The sequence below is a fragment of the Rhincodon typus genome, chromosome 19 (genome assembly GCF_021869965.1).
Source record: "Rhincodon typus isolate 14 chromosome 19, sRhiTyp1.1, whole genome shotgun sequence".
Lineage (NCBI taxonomy): Eukaryota > Metazoa > Chordata > Chondrichthyes > Orectolobiformes > Rhincodontidae > Rhincodon > Rhincodon typus.
This window is the reverse complement of record NC_063350.1, coordinates 16987199-17005547: the sequence shown is the minus strand read 5'-3', so window position 1 is coordinate 17005547 and position 18349 is coordinate 16987199.

Genomic DNA, 18349 nt, shown 5'->3' with positions numbered 1-18349 from the left:
CCTTTCCAGATTCCCTCAAAAGTAACTTCAAGTTTATTTTTGCTTTGCTTCTTCAGCTCTTCTAAACTTACATACTCACACAAACAAACAGACAGAAAGGATAAATAGTTTGTGAGCAGAGAAAAACTGGAAGGCTGCTCACGTCTATTCACAGGTTGCTGAGATCATCCTTACAACTTAATTTGGTCAGTGTTGCTTTTCAGTTCTTTTTCTTCACATACGTTCATGGTTTTGTAAGAGACTCAAGTTAGCTGTTTCACTTATAAAAGTATTTTTGACTCATCAATTAAAAGTCAAAGCTTTCAAGAGCTGATGAAGGAAAGATTAATTGATTTTCTTCAGCTTTAAATGGGTTTTGACTGCAAAGAGCAGAGAAACAGCTCGTGTGGAGATGAAAACACTTCTCTCAATCTTGTTCCCAGCCTCAATCTGTTCCGTTACCTAACAGCCAGTCACACGGCTTTGGGCAGGCAGAAGTCTTTTGTTAGTAACAAATGGGTACTTGTCCATAGACCAATCAAATCTTGTTACCATCCAGCTACATCTGTGTGCAACCCTTCAACTCCAGTCTACCTACAGCTCAAACTTTAATAACTGCTTGCTCAAAATGCTCATTTACATAACTTTGCCATTAGTTACTTGCTTATCAAAACATGCAGCAATCCTTTAAAATACTGATTTTAAAACTGTTCTTTTTTATTTCCGTCTTTCTTTCTCTTATTTATGAAGAAGCACAAAATAAAAAGACACAGTCTTTACATTATCATGCTGTTAATGGCAATTGCACCATGTTCCAATTGACCCCTTTGGATCTTGAAAGTGCAGATTTCATGAATTTGTTATTGGGATTCTATACCCGCTACATTTTTGTTGACCTTCCTTTTGTATTTTTGATATTTTAATAATTCCTAGAACCTTGATCTCTTATACTGTATTGAATTGGACTCCAGGAGTTAAGCTACGAAGAGAGATCATACAAATTTGTCCTATTTCCTCCAGAACTTAGAAGGTTACAGGGTGATCTGATCAAAGATTTTAAGATACTAAAGGAAAATCCACTTGTTGCGGATTCTAGAAATAGGGGGCATAAGGTTTTGGAGTAGATTTGTGGATGTTGTGGTTGGTTGGCTTGCCGAGCTGGTTCGTTGTTGTTCTGCAGATGTTTCATTACCCTGCTGGGTAACATCATCAGTGCAGCCTCCGATGAAGCGCCGTTGTGTTTTCCCGCCTGCTATTTATACTCTGGAGTCCGTTGAGCTGGATTACCTCACTTCCGGTTTACCTTCGCAATGGAGCATATATGGGGGCAAGTTCTATGTGTTTGTTGATGGCTTTCTTCGTGGAGTACCAGGCTTCTAAGAACTCCTGTGCCTGTCTCTGCTTTGCTTGTACCAGGATCTTGGTGTTGTCCCAATCAAATTGGTGCTTCTCCTTATCCATGTGGATAGAGATGAGTGAGTATTGGTTGTGTCTTTTTGTAGCCAATTGGTGTTCGTGTACCCTTATTGTTAATTTCCTTCCTGTTTGTCCGATGTAGTGTTTGTCACAGTCTCTGCAGGGAATCTTATATATGACATTGGTCCTGTCCATAGTGGGGAGTGGGTATCTGGTTCGGGTGAGCAGTTGTCGTAGGGTTGATGTGGGTTTGTGTGCTACTCTGATGCCCAGTGGTCATAGGAATCTTGTGGTTAGTTCCGACGTGTTCCTGATGTAAGGTAGCATGATGAGTGTGTTGGGGCGTGTAGTATCTTCCTGGTGTTTTTCGTGTAGGCATCTTCTGACACAGTTTTTTGGATATCCATTGTCCTTGAAAACCTGGAAGAGGTATTCTTCTTCTCTGAGTAGTCCTGAGCTGCTGCAGTGTGTTGTTGCCCATTTAAATAATGTTTGCACGCAGCTTTGTTTGTGTGTGTTATGATGATTGCTGTTGAAGTTCAGTACTTGGTCTGTGTGTGTGGCTTTTCGGTGTACTTTCGTTTGCAATTCCCCATTTGTCCTGCGCTCTACCATGACGTCCAGGAATGGGAGCTGTTTGTTCTTCTCCTCCTCTCTGGTGAATTTGATTCTGGTGAGGGTGTTGTTTATTAGTGTGTGTGTCTCCTCTAGTTTGGTCCATTTAACGATGACAAAGGTGTCATCGATGTAGCGTATTCATAGTGTTGGTTGGATTAGTGGAAGGGCCGTACTTTCCAGTCTTTGCATCACCGCCTCGGCTATTAGTCCAGAGTTAGGTGATCCAATGGGGGTCCTGTTGATCTGTTCGTATGTTTGGCTGTTGAAAGTGAAGTTGGTGGTGAGGCATAGGTCCAGTAGCTTCAGCATGTTGTCTGTGGAGATGGTTTCACTGGGGTCTTGTTCTTGTTCTGGTAGTGCTGTCATTGTTTCCCTTGCTAGTGGTATATCTATTGATGTGAATAGGACAGTGACGTCAAACGATACCATGGTCTCATTGTCATCTATCCTTATGTCTTTTAAGAAATTGAGGAACTCTTGGGCGGAGTGGATTGAGTGGGGTGACTTGTTGACGAGGTGCCTTAGTCTCCTTTGTAGTTCCTTGGCTTCATTGGAGGCTGTACTGATGATGTTACACAGCAGGGTAATGAAACGTCTGCAAAACAACTATGAATCAGCTCGGCGAGCCAACCAACCACAACTAGGGGGCATAGTCTGAGAATTAAGGCCAAACCATTTAGAAGAGATGATAGGTAACACTTCTACACACAAAGGGTGGTAGAGGTTGGGAACTCTCTTCCACAAATGGCATTGGGTGCAGGATCAGTTGCCAATTTTAAATCTGAGATAGATAAAAGTTTGTTCAGCAAAGGTGTTGACAAATATGGGCCAAAGGCAGGTATATGGAGTTAGGCCACAGATCAGCCGCATTGAATGGTGGAATAGGTCGAGGGGCTAAATGGTTTACTCATGTTTCTATGTCCCTATGAATTGCTCAGACAAATGTGTACTTTACAGTATTGTGTTGCTTCTGATGTTAATACTGTTCACGTTAAACTGTGCAAGGAATAGTTTTCTTTCTGGAAAAGCCTCAGTAAACTTTCTTTGCTATCATCCAATCATCCGTTTATTTTCTATGACATATCTTTGTTATTTCTTTTAACTTAAATTTCCACCAATCTATTCCATGTTTAACAAGTGGGATGTATATTGTTTAAAAAGCATCTCCAATTGGCTGGCAACCAGTTCCAAAGGCCTCTTTTTCAACCAGTCAGGAGATAAATTTTGAACATTTGAACTCATTCTGTCATCAGCGTAAAGGTCAAAGTTTGTAAGCATTTTTGGCTGACTTTTTAAAAGCAGGAAGTGCAAAGCATTCACAGAGATAAGTGGTTAACCAGAGAAGCAAACATGCAAAAATGAGTTATCCTATCAGTATTCCTTGGAGAATTTAATCCCTGTACACGGCAATCATTATGACAATTGAAGAATTATTCTGAAGATTTTTCTGAAGAAGGGTCTAGGCCCGAAACGTCAGCCTTCCTGCTCCTCTGATGCTGCTTGGTCTGCTGTGTTCATCCAGCTCTACACCTTGTTATCTCTATTGAAGAATTATTAGTATGGACTAACAATTATTAAATAGAATATGCATTACAAAAGCAGGCCAGTCAAAATGATCCATACCTGTGTTTATGCTGGAAATAAACCACCTCCCATCTGTCTTCATCTAATCGAATGTGGGTCACAGAAACAGCCAATGGTGAGACTGTGCCCTGTATAATAGGGCCAATTGCTGTCTGGCTCTGTGCTTGCCTTGCTTGTCTCTGGGTCACCCTTCAGGCTATGGGCTCTAGCTCATCATTACTTCACCGAGTCTTCTGTTACTGGGGAATATTAAGTGTTCAATAGCCAGTAGCTGCCACATGTTATGTTCTATGCCAATTCAGAAGCACCCTCATTTTCCTCAGAGTCCAGACTCAACCATGAATCTAACAGCGATGCCCCAAATGCTGAATTGTGGCCTGTCTAACCCCAATCCCATGACTCTGCCTCTGCTGAGTATCCTATGTTTTGTGATGTAAAGGTAAAGTAAGGATTTTTATCATGCACTTAGATGCAATATATGATGCATTTCACATACTTGGTATATAAATTGCTATTTTAGAGCAATCTTTTATAATTTTGTATATATGCAATAAAATGATCATTACTGAATACAAAATAAATGAAAATTGTTCAATGTGAATAAGACTGAGAAAATGAAAACCCAGAGGATACAAGCACCCAGATTTTGCAATAGCAATGGTGCTGAAGGTGCCACCGTTTGCTGCCATTAACTTGCTGAGGCTGATGGCAACTTTTGAAGTCTGCCTGTGCAGTTAAATGTGGAAATCCACGATTTGCTGTCAGTAACTTTACTCTTCTTCATAGAACATGGAGCTGAAGACCGTGCAAACTGTAGTCAATTAGAAATCTTTCAGCTTACAATAACTTTCCCTTTCTTGCTATAGTATATCTGGGCCCTGAAATAACAATGCCTTTTTAACAAGGTGTTAGTGGGTTTTTAATCAGTATACTAAATTATAGTAGCTAAAGAAGTTCTTTGGCCTTGGAAAGCAAACTTTCTATTTGTATAACGTCCATATAATTTACTCTGAAAAAGATATCACATTATTTAATAAAGTTTTGATATTTGTTATGTTTTAACTTCTAATATTTATGTCTGAATCAGTGGCTTCACTTTCTGTAAAGGTATTTGTAACAGATAATTGGTTCATTTTTTTCCCACATTTGCTTTCAGTAAGAATATTTCAACATGATTGGCTGCTTGCCTTGCTTGATGATATCACTGTTGCTGGATACTTTGGGATCTGTTTGAGTTGGCAACAGATTCAAAGGAACATCAGGAAAAGTGAAATCCATGCCCACAGAGATCATTCGTCCTTTGTGGGCAGCTCTTTGAACTGAACAAGGGCTGCCATTGTTCCATCACTGACTGCAAAATCTGTGTCAAAATCACAAGATCCAAACTGGTCAAGAAGCCCATAAATATAAGGCCCTAAAAATACAGATATGAGACACTCATATTTCTGGAACTACAGGCTTCATTTAACATTGAAAGCCGTGATTTTGTGATGCATGTACTTCGCTGGTGAGGATTGTGCCATGTCATTTTGGCTGGATCTGTAGGGCCTGGTCTATGAGCATGTATCGACAGCATGCTGTGTAGTCACATGGTGACTTTAGCAAGTACATAGCACCAATTTGATTCTTTTGGTGCCTTCCGCCATATCCCCTCAATGTTCCAGTGAACCCCTTTTCCTAGCCTCACATAGCTGAATATGCTTACAGCAACAGGAATTATACCCCACTAGTGCTTTCTAGAAAAACAAAACCATTAGCTACCTTTAGGTTAGTTGCTGATTGATTTCTGTTGGCTGTTGCTGAGTTAGTGGAAGAGTCTGACAGTTTGTCCCAATACTTAATGTTGAAGTGAGTAAAGTAGCACCTGCTGTAGTTCTGCCTTCAAGTGTTCTCCTGCGACCCCTTTCTCTGGGTCACAGATACTTCCCACTCTCCTTGGCTTGGAGCATGAGCACAAACTACTGGAAGTGGGAGGAAAGGGAAAGAGAGAAGGAATCTCACTGGTGGTGGGGCAGTGGGCATATCCATCCAGGGCCTTCAAGCAGCAATTCTCTTACTTCAACCTAAGTGAGGAATGCTGTGTTACATTCACCCATTTTATTGAGGAGGCAATGGCCTAGTGGTATTATTGGTGGACTGTTAATCCAGAGACCCAGATAATGTTCTGGGGACCCGGGTTTGATGGTGAAATTTGAATTCAATAAATATCTGGAATGAAGAATCTAATGATGACCATGAATCCATTGTCAAGTGTTGGAAAATCCCATCTGGTTCACTAATGTCCTTTAGAGAAGGAAACTGCCATCCTTACCTGGAATGGCCTCCTTGTGACTCCAGACACACAGCAATGTGATTGACTCTGAACTGCCCTCTGGGCAATTAGGGATGGGCAATAAATGCTGCCTAGCCAGCAACACCCTCATCCTGTGAATGAATAAAAAAAGATGGTACTCACTGACATCTGCCACCTGTTGCCTCTAAGTTCTGCAGAAATATCATATCGGCCTTAAAACATTAATTCTGTTTCTCTCTCTACAGAAGCTGCCAGATCTGCTGAGTTTCTCCAGCACTTTGTTTTTAATTTGACATCTTCAACATCTTAGTTAGGTGGTCCCCATTATACATAAAGACAGGTACTGTCTGAAAAAGACTGGAGTACTATGTCTTCCCCTTTTCTTGAGGGCAACAGCTGGAGCCATTATGCAGTTTCAGAGGATAACAGTTTCCAAAAGATGCCAATGATGACACACTAGTTGCTTTGCAAGTATTGCATCTAAATTCAAAGATACCACAACCATGTAAAGTGCCACTAACTCAATGGCCAGTTATTGTATGACTATGCTTAGTTCATCAAACACCTCAACGCCCAACATCCTGCTAGCAATCATTAGTCAATCTGGTCCATGGTGCCATCAACATTTGAGCCACCATAAAAGACGAGAGGGTGGTTGCTGGGTAACCATAAGACCAAAACAGGTAATAACAGACGTGGGCCATTCAGTTCCTCAAGCCTGGCCCACCATTCAAAGAGGTTATGGCTGATCTGACATTCTTCACATCCACCTTCCTGCCCTTTTCCTGGAACCCTTGTTTCCCTGTTGGTCGATTATCTATCTATCTGTCTGTCTGTCTGTCTATCTATCTATCTCAGCCTTAAATATACACAAGTGCTCTGACCCCATTGCTCACTGTCCAAAGACTCATAGCCCTCAGAGAAATTCCTGCTTACTCAGTCTGAAATTGGTGCCCCTTTATTTTGAGATTATGTCCTCTGGTCCTAGACTCTCCATAATAGGAAACACCCTCTCAGCATTTACTCTGTGAAGTTCTTTAAGAATACTACATGTTTCAATGAGATGACCTCTCATTCTTCTAAATTCCAATGAGTAGAGTCCCAAACTGTTGGATTTTTGCTCATAAGATAAACTATCTGTACTAGGGATCATCCAAGCGAACTTTCCCTGAACTGTCTTTAATGAAATTATATCTTTCCTTAAATAAAGAGATCAAAACTGCTCACAGTTCTAGAAGTTGTCTCACCAGCACCTTCTACAGTTGCAGTAAGACTTCCCTACTCTTATACTCCACCCCTCTTGAAATACAGGCCAACATTCCATTAACCTTCCTGATTATCTGCTGCACCTGTGTGCCAGCTTTCTGTGTTTCAAGCACAAAGTCCCCCAAGTCCCTTTCCTTTGCAACTTCCAGCAATTTTTCTGCATTAAAATACTTTGTTCACATGTTCTCCCTTCCAAAATGAACAAGTTCACATTTTCACATGTTATACTCCATTTATCAACTTTTTGCTCACTCACTTAACTGGACAATTTATCTCTGTCAGCTGTTTATATCCCCTCACAACTTGCCTTTTGTGTCATCTGCAAATTTGGCTACAATACATTCACTTTTTCCTCCATGTCATTAATATATATTGTAAACATATGCAATCCAAGCACTAATCCCTGTGGAACCCCACTGGTCCCGGTCATCAACCTGAAAAATAACCCTTATCCACACTCACTGTTTGCAGCCCATGATTCAATTCTCTACTATGCCAATATAGTACCTCCAAAACCATGGGCTCTTATGACTTAACCTTCAATGAGGTACCTTGTCAAATGTCTTCAGGAAGTCCAAATACAAGTACATCTGTTGGTTCCCTTTATCCAATCCGGTTGAGAATTCTTAAAATCTGTAATAAGTTAGTAATATATGATTCCCTTTCATGAAGCCATGCTGACACTTCTTGGTTAGATTATGATTTTCCAAATATGCTGCTATTACTTACTTAATAATTGATTCCAACATTTTTCCAACAATATATATTGGTCTAATCCACCTATAGTTACCTGCTTTTGCCTCTGTCCCTTTTTTGGAGATAAGTGCTACATGCTGACTATTTGGCCCATTGTCTCTGGTGCACAATTCATACAGAAGGGCATTCTTTCCACAATACAGAGAGCCATACTGTTATTGGGATTAAAATGAACATCTTCCTGCTCTAGTTACCTGGACAGAGTTTGTCTGGAGGGTGACCTGAACCCTCTGGATACAGTAAATTGCTGGAAAACTAGCAGGTCTAGCAGCATTTGTGGACAAAAAGCAGAATAAGTGTTTGCGTCCAGTGACCCTTCTTCAGAAGGGCCCTCTGGATAGACGGCCTCTCTTCATTCATTCACTTCCTGCACCAACGTCTCCAGTATGGCCTCAGTGAACCTTGGAGCTCACTCTGCCATGTTGTGATGCTCCTTTGACTTTCCCAGATAAAACTGCAGCATGGCTTTAAGCAGCAAAGGCTAATTTGAGCTTATTCATGGCTCTCAACTTTTGGCCTTGTGCTTAGGCATCCAGCCCCAGTTAATGTACTTAATGTTGGCTCCTGCAATGGAAGCAACGGGTTCAAATTAATTACGTATTACAATGCCTGCGCCAATTTTTGTATCTTAATTATTTTTGTCCTCCTGTAGTGACCTAAGCTCTTTTTATATAACAAATGCTGATTGGATTGAACAGCGGCAAAATGTAATGAGCATCATTTTAATTCTATTCACATCATAGCGACAGGTCCAGTCAAGTTTGATGCCATTATACACCCCACTTTGATCGTGCTCTCCCTTGACTCCAATCTAGATTAAGCTTGGATGCTGTATAAAACACACCCATTGGGGCAGGAATGGGGCTGGTATGCAGGTAATGGGGCAGTGGGTATTTTAAAATTGTGGCTTATATTTGACTTTGCTAGTCTTAAATAAAATGTTAATTCAGGTTTAGCAATCTATTTAAATCAACATGATAGGAGCCATTGCTTCATTGTGTTGATCAACATTTTCCTGTCCAAACATCAATTAAACATTAATGTGTTTCCAGTTTACCAAATCTAGAATACTGTTGTTTGTTGGGAAGCAGGTGATGAATTAAACTTGGGGGAAGATATGGCATATTCCAGTCTAAAACGTAGTAATTCTGAACTTTTGTAAACGAGCTGATACCCAAAATGTCTAAAATAGTTAAGTGTTTCTCAATTATATCATATTTTTGAACTCTCAGGATTTTTTTTTTATAAAGGAAATAAATCATGTGTGGTCTTACTATTTTCTGTTTTCAACAGAACACATGCTCTTAAATAAACCAGGATAACAGATCACAAGCTTTCTTCATGAGGAAAATGTCCTACATGAAATTCACTTATTCAAATATTAATAAACAATTGTCAGATTAACTTGGAGATTGAACAGAAGCTACGATATTTCTGTCAAAATTTAAAAATCCACCCACAATAAATTCTTTCAACGTCTTTTGTGGTTCTATGAAGGTAAAGCCTGTAGATTTATAATGCTGTGTTGAATGTGCCCGGTACACAATTCGGTTACCCAAAGTTCTCCACTGCTGCTAAATTATCTGATACTTATCTGACTTTCAACACTGTCAGTTCCAAATCACAACCCTGTTCCTTTGCTACTAATACTATCCCTCTTGCTCGCACCAGTCTGAGATTAAGTTAGTCTGTTCGTAATATTAGTGTCATGTTTGATCCTGAGATGAGCTTCCAAACTCATCACCAAACACCATCTATTTCTGCTTCCTTAACATGCCCAACATCAACTCCAACATCAGCTCATCAGCTGCTGAAATCCTCATTCATGACTATTCCAACATACAATCTTAGTTGATTTTTCACCTTTCTGCTCTCCAAAAATAATAAACAGCCACACATTCTAAATAATAACTGAGTTTCGTCTTCATAGAGGCTGCCAACTTGCTAAGTAATATCAACATTTTCTGTACTGTCTTCCAAACTCTGCTGCCCATTTCTTAACTCATCCCGAGACATATTTATACATCAACTCTGTGCTTGATGACCTACTGTTGGCTCCTGGCTAAGCGATGTTTTGATTTTAAAATCTTCTTCTTTGCTTTCAAATCCCATAATTGGCTTCATCACACTCCATCTTCTCTACCCCCACAATTCAGATATCTGTATTTTTTTTTTTAAAACTTGAGCTCTAGTGCATCCCCGTGGCACATTTATGGCTACATCTTCAATTACCTACAACATAAGCTCTGGAGTACCCTTCATACTCCACTCTACTTTTCCCCTTTAAGTAACGCTTTAAAGCTTGCCTCCTTGAGCAAGATTTTGCTCATCTGCTGTATTATTACCTTGTAACACTTTGTGTTATACAATGTTCCTATAAAGTACCTTGGAATGTTCTATTGCATTAACATCATGAGCACAGATCATAACCATCTATGGTTATGGATATGGATCATCTATGGATTTATCAAATTTTTAAATTCTAGTTTTTTTTGATAACAATGACTGATACAGCCAAAATGATTGTGGATGTAAATCCAATGGATATCTGGAGAGGAACTCTGGGATGTCACATCTGTAGATGTCAATAAAGCTTCAAAGGGAGAAATCCACTATAAACAATACTGTAATCCCTTATGGGTATCTCAGACTGTGAGCATGATGGTAAAATAAGACAACGTTCTGAGTGAGAGATATATTTGCAAGGTTCAAGCCTAGTCTGTGTGTGTTAGTGCCCTGACATCCCAGTGGGTTAACGAGATTGCTGTGAAGGTCACAACTTTGAGAGCAGTCATTAAATACCCCAGCATTGCAGGCAAAAGACTGTCTTGGCCTCAGAGCCAGAAGCCAGCAGGCAATGCTCTGTCTCAGCTGTGTGGCCATGCTTGGAGGTTCCACACAGGCCATTTAGCATGCTGATGCCTTTCCAGCATTGAATTGGGATTTTGGAAGTCAATGCTACGCAAGGATCTCAGATGTCCACGCAACAGAAAAATTACAGGGAACATTGAAAGGAAGCCAATCAAAAGCAAAAAAGAATTTCAAACAGCCTGCAAAGCCAAGAATCTCAAAATCAACTGATCAACAGCAACACCACTGGTAACAACCACTGTAATTCTCGCAATGTTCTTCCATTTACTCTTCATAAACAACTCAGAGACTGACCCATATTTTCAAAAAAATGTTAATTATTTTATGCTCTCACTTATTATTCCTAATCTTGCGTTGCATTAAAATTTCTTCTCAGCTATTAACTAATAAGCACATTCTTTTGTTAACTCAAGAAAACCTGGTTATTCTGACTACTTTTAACACAAATATTCATTTGTTCTAAAAGAAAGGCATCCACAAGGATGGGATCCTTTTAAAATTAAACTTGTTCCAGCCTGCTGAAGAGGTGGATGATTAAAGGAGGGAAACCAGTTTATGGCTCCTCACCATAGAGTTTAACAATTTGGGGTATTATGTCTGGAACCACAACAAGTTGGAGAAGCTTGCCTGTGATCTGGTTGTAATATAACAGGAGCTCTTCTGGAATCTGGTCATTATAAAAGTTACAATTGTTACGGTATTTTATCTATGTTCACTGTGCTGCATTATCATTCTATCACTTTCGATTGCAGTACACCATTATGCGAGTTTGGGAACAAATAGAGGGTCGAGTTGGCTTAAGCTTCTCCGTGATTGATCAGGATTTTCCTAAAAGCAAAATTTTAGATATTTGGACAGCTTGTAGAAACAGGGCATTTTTGTTTCAAACAAGGGAAGTTTACATTGGCTATCGTACGCACAATAAATCCAGACATCGTTGCATTGTTACTAACAGTACTAAAATAACATTGGATCAAAAGCAATTTTGTTTGTGTGGAACCTCCAAAACATTTATTACCTTTGCCCACAGATGGTGACACCGAGCTATCACTGTGTGGTAACCTGGGTTCAGAATTCAGTCTAGATGTAATTCCAAGCGCAGAATGTAACTTCTTTCTATCTTAGAGGAAGCCTGATTTCTTATCACTTTCTTGTTATTTTTAAGTTCTGATCATGCTTTGCAAGCACAGAACAGCCAGCCATCAACATTTTAGAACCAGGGCTCAATGTTTATGAATTTGGAGAAAGACGGCCAAAAATAGCAGACAAAACAAAGAAAAGAGAAAAGTCCACAAAACTTCACCAAAGCCTGAATCTCTAATTGTAAGTTTAAAATCTATGGGCATTCTACCCACTGGAAATGTGGTTTACATTGACAGGAAGCAGCGGATTACTGAGGCGATGCAAAAAGTGAAGGCTGATTGTTTTCCCTCACAGTGTTTAACAAAGAAGGAATTTATTCCTTTATATAAAAAAAAACTGTTTTTCAGAACTTGTTGTGTACCACTTCATAATAAAATAGAATCCATGCACTTAAGATGAAAATCTTGCGCTATAAAGTATAGGAAACTTAGTGCATCGAGGTTGTTGATCTACCACTGATTTATAGATCTAGGCTCCATGTGTGATTAACAGAGCATTACACAGTACGTATACTGAAGATGGCCAAATTCTAGGTAAGCTTTTTGAAGCAAATGTTCTCATGTCTGAACACTCCATCAGTGACTGTTCCGCAGGTCAGGCCATGGAGAAGAGCACTAATTGCATGTTTAAAACTAATACAGAATAGCAATTTCATAAGGTTGTTCTCCCAGTATGAAGGGTCGTCAGATGGGAGTGTTGGTCCCAGATATGAACTGAGGCTCGATAATCCCAATTGGGAATCTCACCTAATGGTGCTAAGCCTTATATACGCACTGGACCAGCAATGCATTTGGTGTAACCATTGCTCAGACTGAAATACAATATTCTGGAAATCTAAGGACAAAGGCCCCATTTTCATTGAGTTTATAAAGAACTTTGACTGATTTACAAGATCTTCAATATGATCCCTCCTAAAGACAACAAAGATGAGGGAGGTTTTCTTAGATTCCACTGATGTCTTGTACTCTTTATAACTTTGCCAGTGTTCTTACTTTCTTTACAAACTCATTCAAGGTGATATATTTTTGCCTGTCATGTTGCTTCCTTACTCCCCAGAAGTGAGTGAGAATGTTCTTTTTTAAAACATCAAAGTATTTAACTCTTTAACATCTGGGGATGAAGAAAGGCAAACATTCAAAACTCAGAGACCATAATTTGTTTCTTACAAAGTTTAAGGAAAGATCCACTTACACAGCAGGAAAAGTTTACAATGGGTGTTTAGAAAAGAATGTAGTTTCTTAAAAATAACTTCAATCGTAGCAAAATCCTCTCCATTTTTCCTGTGCAATACTGTTTTTTTTTCAAGGCGAATCCCCAACAGTTACGTCCATTCCATGTGGTGCTAAAGAGAGAGAGAGAGAGAGAGAGAGAAAATACATACTGCTATGTTTGACAGCATCCCGACTTGTTGGAAGAATGTTTGGGGCTTTCCTCGGGGGCAGTATTGGGATCCTTGCCTTTTCTGATATATATATTAATGATCTGGATCTTTGTGTGCAGGGGCTAATTTCAAAATTTACATATGAAACAAAACTTGGGAGAATTGTTCACTATGAGGAGGTCTGTTTTGAACTCCAGAAGGAGATTGACAAGTTCATGGAGTGGCTAGATAGGTGGCAGATGAGGTTCAATGCAGAGAAATGTGAGGTGATGCACTGTGGTAGGAAGAACATTGAAAGACAATATAAAATAGGGGGTTCAATTCTAAAATAATTGCAAGAGCAGAGGGACCTGCGTGTATATGTTCACAGAACATTGAAAGTGGCGGGACAGTTGGAGTGAGCACTTTAAAGCTGAGGATACTTTCTGTTTTATTGACAGGGGCATAGATTTCAAGAATAAGGAGGTGATGCCGAACCTATATAAAGACACTTGTTAGACCTCAGCTGGAGCATTGTGTACAATTGTGAGTGCCACGTTGTATGAAAGATGTGAGCAATTGGAGAGAATGCAGAAGGAGTTTGTAAGAATGGTTCCAGGAATAAGAAACTTCAGTCATGATGATAAATCGAAGAAGTTAGAACTGTTCTCCTTGGACAGAAGATGACAGAGGAGATTTAATAGGGGTTTTCAAAAATTAGTGAGCTGGATAGGGTAAATAGGGAGAAGCTGTTCCTGCATGTAAAAGGAACAAGAATGAGAGGATATTGAGTTAGGGAAATGTGCAAAAGAAGCAAGTGTAATCTGGGAAAAAAACTTTCCCTCAATGAGTAGATAGGGTATGGAATGCACTGCCTGGAAAAGTGGTAGAGGCAGTTCACTTGAGGCAATAAAGAGTGCATTGGCTGATTATTTAGTTCGAAATAGTATGAAAGAGTATGGGGAGAAAGCAGGCGATTAGAACTAGGTAATACTGCTTGTTGAAGCGTTTCTTCTGAGGGTGGTTAATTCATGGAGCTCATCACCGCAGAGGGCTGTGGAGGCCAACTCCTCGAGTGTCTTTAAGACAGAGATAGATAGATTCTTGATTTGTAAGGGAATCAAGGGTTACGGGCAGAAGGCAGGAGAATAATGCCTTGAGAAACATGTTAGCCATGATCAAATGGCACAGCAGTTTCGATGGGTCAAATGGCCTAATTTTGCTCCAATGTCTTATGGTCTTGTTTGAAAAGCTGGTGCTGTCAACAATGGCCTTCTTCTCTGTAACAATTTTGTAATTCTGAGTAGGGGGCATTACAGGCCATAATATGACTATCACACACAAACACACGGTTTACTAATTCTATCCTTTTTCTATGGAAATTGGACTCAAATGACATTGATAATTAATTTCTATTGACAGGATAGGAAAAACCTGGAGTTATAAAATTAAATCCAGGCAAAATGTCTGAATTGAAACCGTCTGTGTGTTTGCCACCAGTTTATCGTCATGAAGCTTATGGCATCCATGTTCCAACAGATTTTTTTGAAAAATCAGTAATGCAGGCTGCCATTAAAATCAATTGAACCACTGCTGAATTTTTTTGATTCTGCCTCCCCTTGCTTTTATACGTGGCATTGCTGAAAAAAAACACACTTTGCTGAAGATTTTCATCTCAATTTGAAGCACTCATTAGGATACAGGAAGAGATCTTCAACAATATCTCTCTTTACACCAATATTCAAGTTCTATACTGCCAAGTGAAAGATATCTTCTATTCTATGATCCTTAAAATAAAAGAATCATATTAGAAACCAAAGTTGTAACCCCCTGGAAGTATCTCAGACCATGAATGTGGTAGTTACAAAGAAGAGAGCAGTCTTCATGGAGAGACATATTTGTCTTTGAAGAATACACAGAGATAAGGGTTAAAAGTGAACTTCAAACCCTGGCCTGTGTGTATTATTGGCCTGATGTCCTAATGGGTACACTAGTGTCCTATGAGAGTCAGAGCTTTGGGAACAGCCATCTAAACATCCCTGCCCAACAGATAAAGGAAAGAGAGAAGAACCTGTGTGCTGCCAGTCAACTCCTACATGTAGGAACCAGGGCAAAAAAGGTTTCAAATCAACCTACAACACTGAAAATCTCAAAATCAATGTTCAACTACCAATATCAATGCTACAGGTAACATCCACTGCAAAAGCTGTACGTTCAACTATTCACTCTTCAGAACAGGACTCACACTTGTTTCTAATGTGTGTGTGTGCTGCATCACTATTTCTCCTCACATGTAGTAATTAATGTAGTAACATTAGTAACAGGGGAGGCAATGGCCTAGTGGTATTATTACTGGACTGTTAATCCAGAGACCTGGATAACATTCTGAGGACCCAGATTCAAATCCTGCCATGGCAGATGGTGGAATCTGAATTCAGTAAAATATATCTGGAATTAAGAGTCTAATGATGACCATTTGTCCAATTTCAGGAAAAACCCATTTAGTTCACTAATGTCCTTTAGGGAAGGAAATTGCCATCCTTACCTGGTATGGCTTACATGTGACTCCAGACCCACAGCAATGTGGTTGACTCTTAACTGCCCTCTGGGCAATTAGGGATAAATGCAGGCTCAGCCAGCGACGTCCTGATCCCGTTAATGAATGAATAAAGGAGAATAAATAATACGGGGGGGTTCCCAATTTACGATTGGCCGACTTACCAAAGCTTGTACTTACAAACACGATTCCATAAGTTGTAATTTTAAAGACCCAACGTGCAAACATTTCCCATCCTTCCAAACAGTGTACAAATCGACTTGAGAACGAACTCCAGAACGGAACTCGTTCGCAACCCGAGCATTGCCTGTAACAGTTAACTTTTCTTGTCAATTCAAAACAGCCGGGTCGAATTGATTTCTTTTAAAACAAGTTCATTTGGGTCTTGGATAAAGGTACCTAGAAGGGAAGTGGTTCCCTTGTAAATTAACCCTGTGGTGACCCAAGGAGGGGGTGGGTGAATCAGACCCGGAGCCAGCTCATCGTTCCTTACTCAGGAACTTGACAATTTGGGGCATTCCGGCTGGAATAATTTAGGGAATCTCACACAGGGCCTTGTAGTACATATCCCCTAAACACAGGAGAACTGCAGATGAAGTTAGATTGCAGAAAATTATGTATTGGTTGTTTGGCAAACTGGAGACAGTGGCTTCTAACATTCGAAGATAAATTCACTAGATCCTCCTCAAAATAAAAGATACCTTTGTGAAGCAGAGTCTCGAGGTTATAAATTTTGAATTTTGAATAATTATCACCTTTAATAAAAGTGAAGACTGACTGCTTAGAGTGGACAAATGTTGACTCGTGGTTTTTCCTTTTTCTCTCTCTCAGCGGCGGAGACCAAACCGTTATTGAAATGAAATTCTTCATTAAATGGAAGGAATTACCAATGCTTAATTGAAGATGTGTATAATTGTTTGATAACACAGATTGCAGACACAATTTCAATCAGCTTTGGGAATTTCAGATCTGTACACAGTCGCCTTTTTATGCGGCACTTCAGTGAATTCTCACAAGCGGTACACTCTATAAATACGTACAAATTATGTCGCTTGGTTCCATTATCCACTTGTATATTGGCTTTCATCCAAAGCTCAAAATGGGTCCTTGTTGATGGCAGACAGCATGAACGTTCAAAGTTTGAACAACTGTTTCTTTGAAATAATTAAACATTTTACATACTAGACCAATCATATTGTCATGTTTTATGTAATAATAGTTATGCTTCATGTAATACATCGGACTTGTAAATTATTAGTTTAATATCGTTAGTTTTGTACTACTGTCTTTTTAGATTTATGAATATGCCCTTATAAAACTCAGCTAAATGTTCAAGGCTTAACAACTGCTATGTTGTGCAGACTGCTTGACAGTTGTCTAGATAACTCACTAACTGCTAATTGGCTCAGACCTTATTGAAGTACTTTACTCATTCCACACCACTGTAACACACTTTTAACATATTTGATCTCAGTATTAGTTGATTTGGATATTATACTGTTTTGGAGTTAGGCTTTTCAGTAACTTTAACGGTGAACACGTTTTTGTGGTCCAGTATCTGCACAACATTTGCAATACTGAGTATCACTGAGGTCAAATCTTTATAGTTTAGCTAATGCTAGGGCAGCTATTTAAACAGTTGAAAACACTCAATGGGTATTAAAGGGCTAGTGGAAAAAAACAGGGAGTTGAGAAGTGACACACTTATTTTTCCACAAATAAATTCCAATCTCTCCTATCTAAATGGAGGGTTGAAGGTCAATTCTTACTCCCAGTGAAAAACAATGAAAGCTTTAACTTACTGTTTCTCTTTCATATGTCTGACAGCTCCATGTTTTCTTTGTATAGATACACTAAGGGCATTCTACAGATTAGGTGAGCTTCAGTACTGCCTTGCTCCTTTGATTTTTCTCCCTATAACTAACAGGACCATTTAGCAGCCCCCACACATGACTATAAAGATTTGACCCCAAGCAGAATAAGGGAAACGTTGAACATAATAGGACATCTCTAGTAGGTAAAATGCACTGACTGTTTTTTCGTGAAGATATTCCAAAGGTACTATCTCAAGTTTGATTGTCAATCTGTGATAATTGGACAGCCAGAGGAATCAATAATTGACCATGATTTCCCTAAGTCTACATTCGAGCATAGTTAAAAAGCAGGATAATAAAGTATGACTTGAATACTTAGGACATTTTCATATTGCTTTCAGGATTTTGAAGAGCTACATGCAAATCTATAAGCTTTAAGAATTTTTCTGTTGTTTGTTAGGACACTGGTCCTCAGTTATAGGGCTACATAAACTGAGGTGCTTTCTTAATGCTTGGAAAGTTGCATCCTGGAAAGCATCGGTGACACAGAGCTGATCTGGTTTCCATTACAATATCCTGTGCGGTACGTTACTGCGGCCATAGTTGCTGTGTCAGATTCGTAGTATCGAGAGACGATTAAAAATAAGGCAAATTAACTTTTTAAAAAATCAGGAATTCAGTAGATTCCGTTT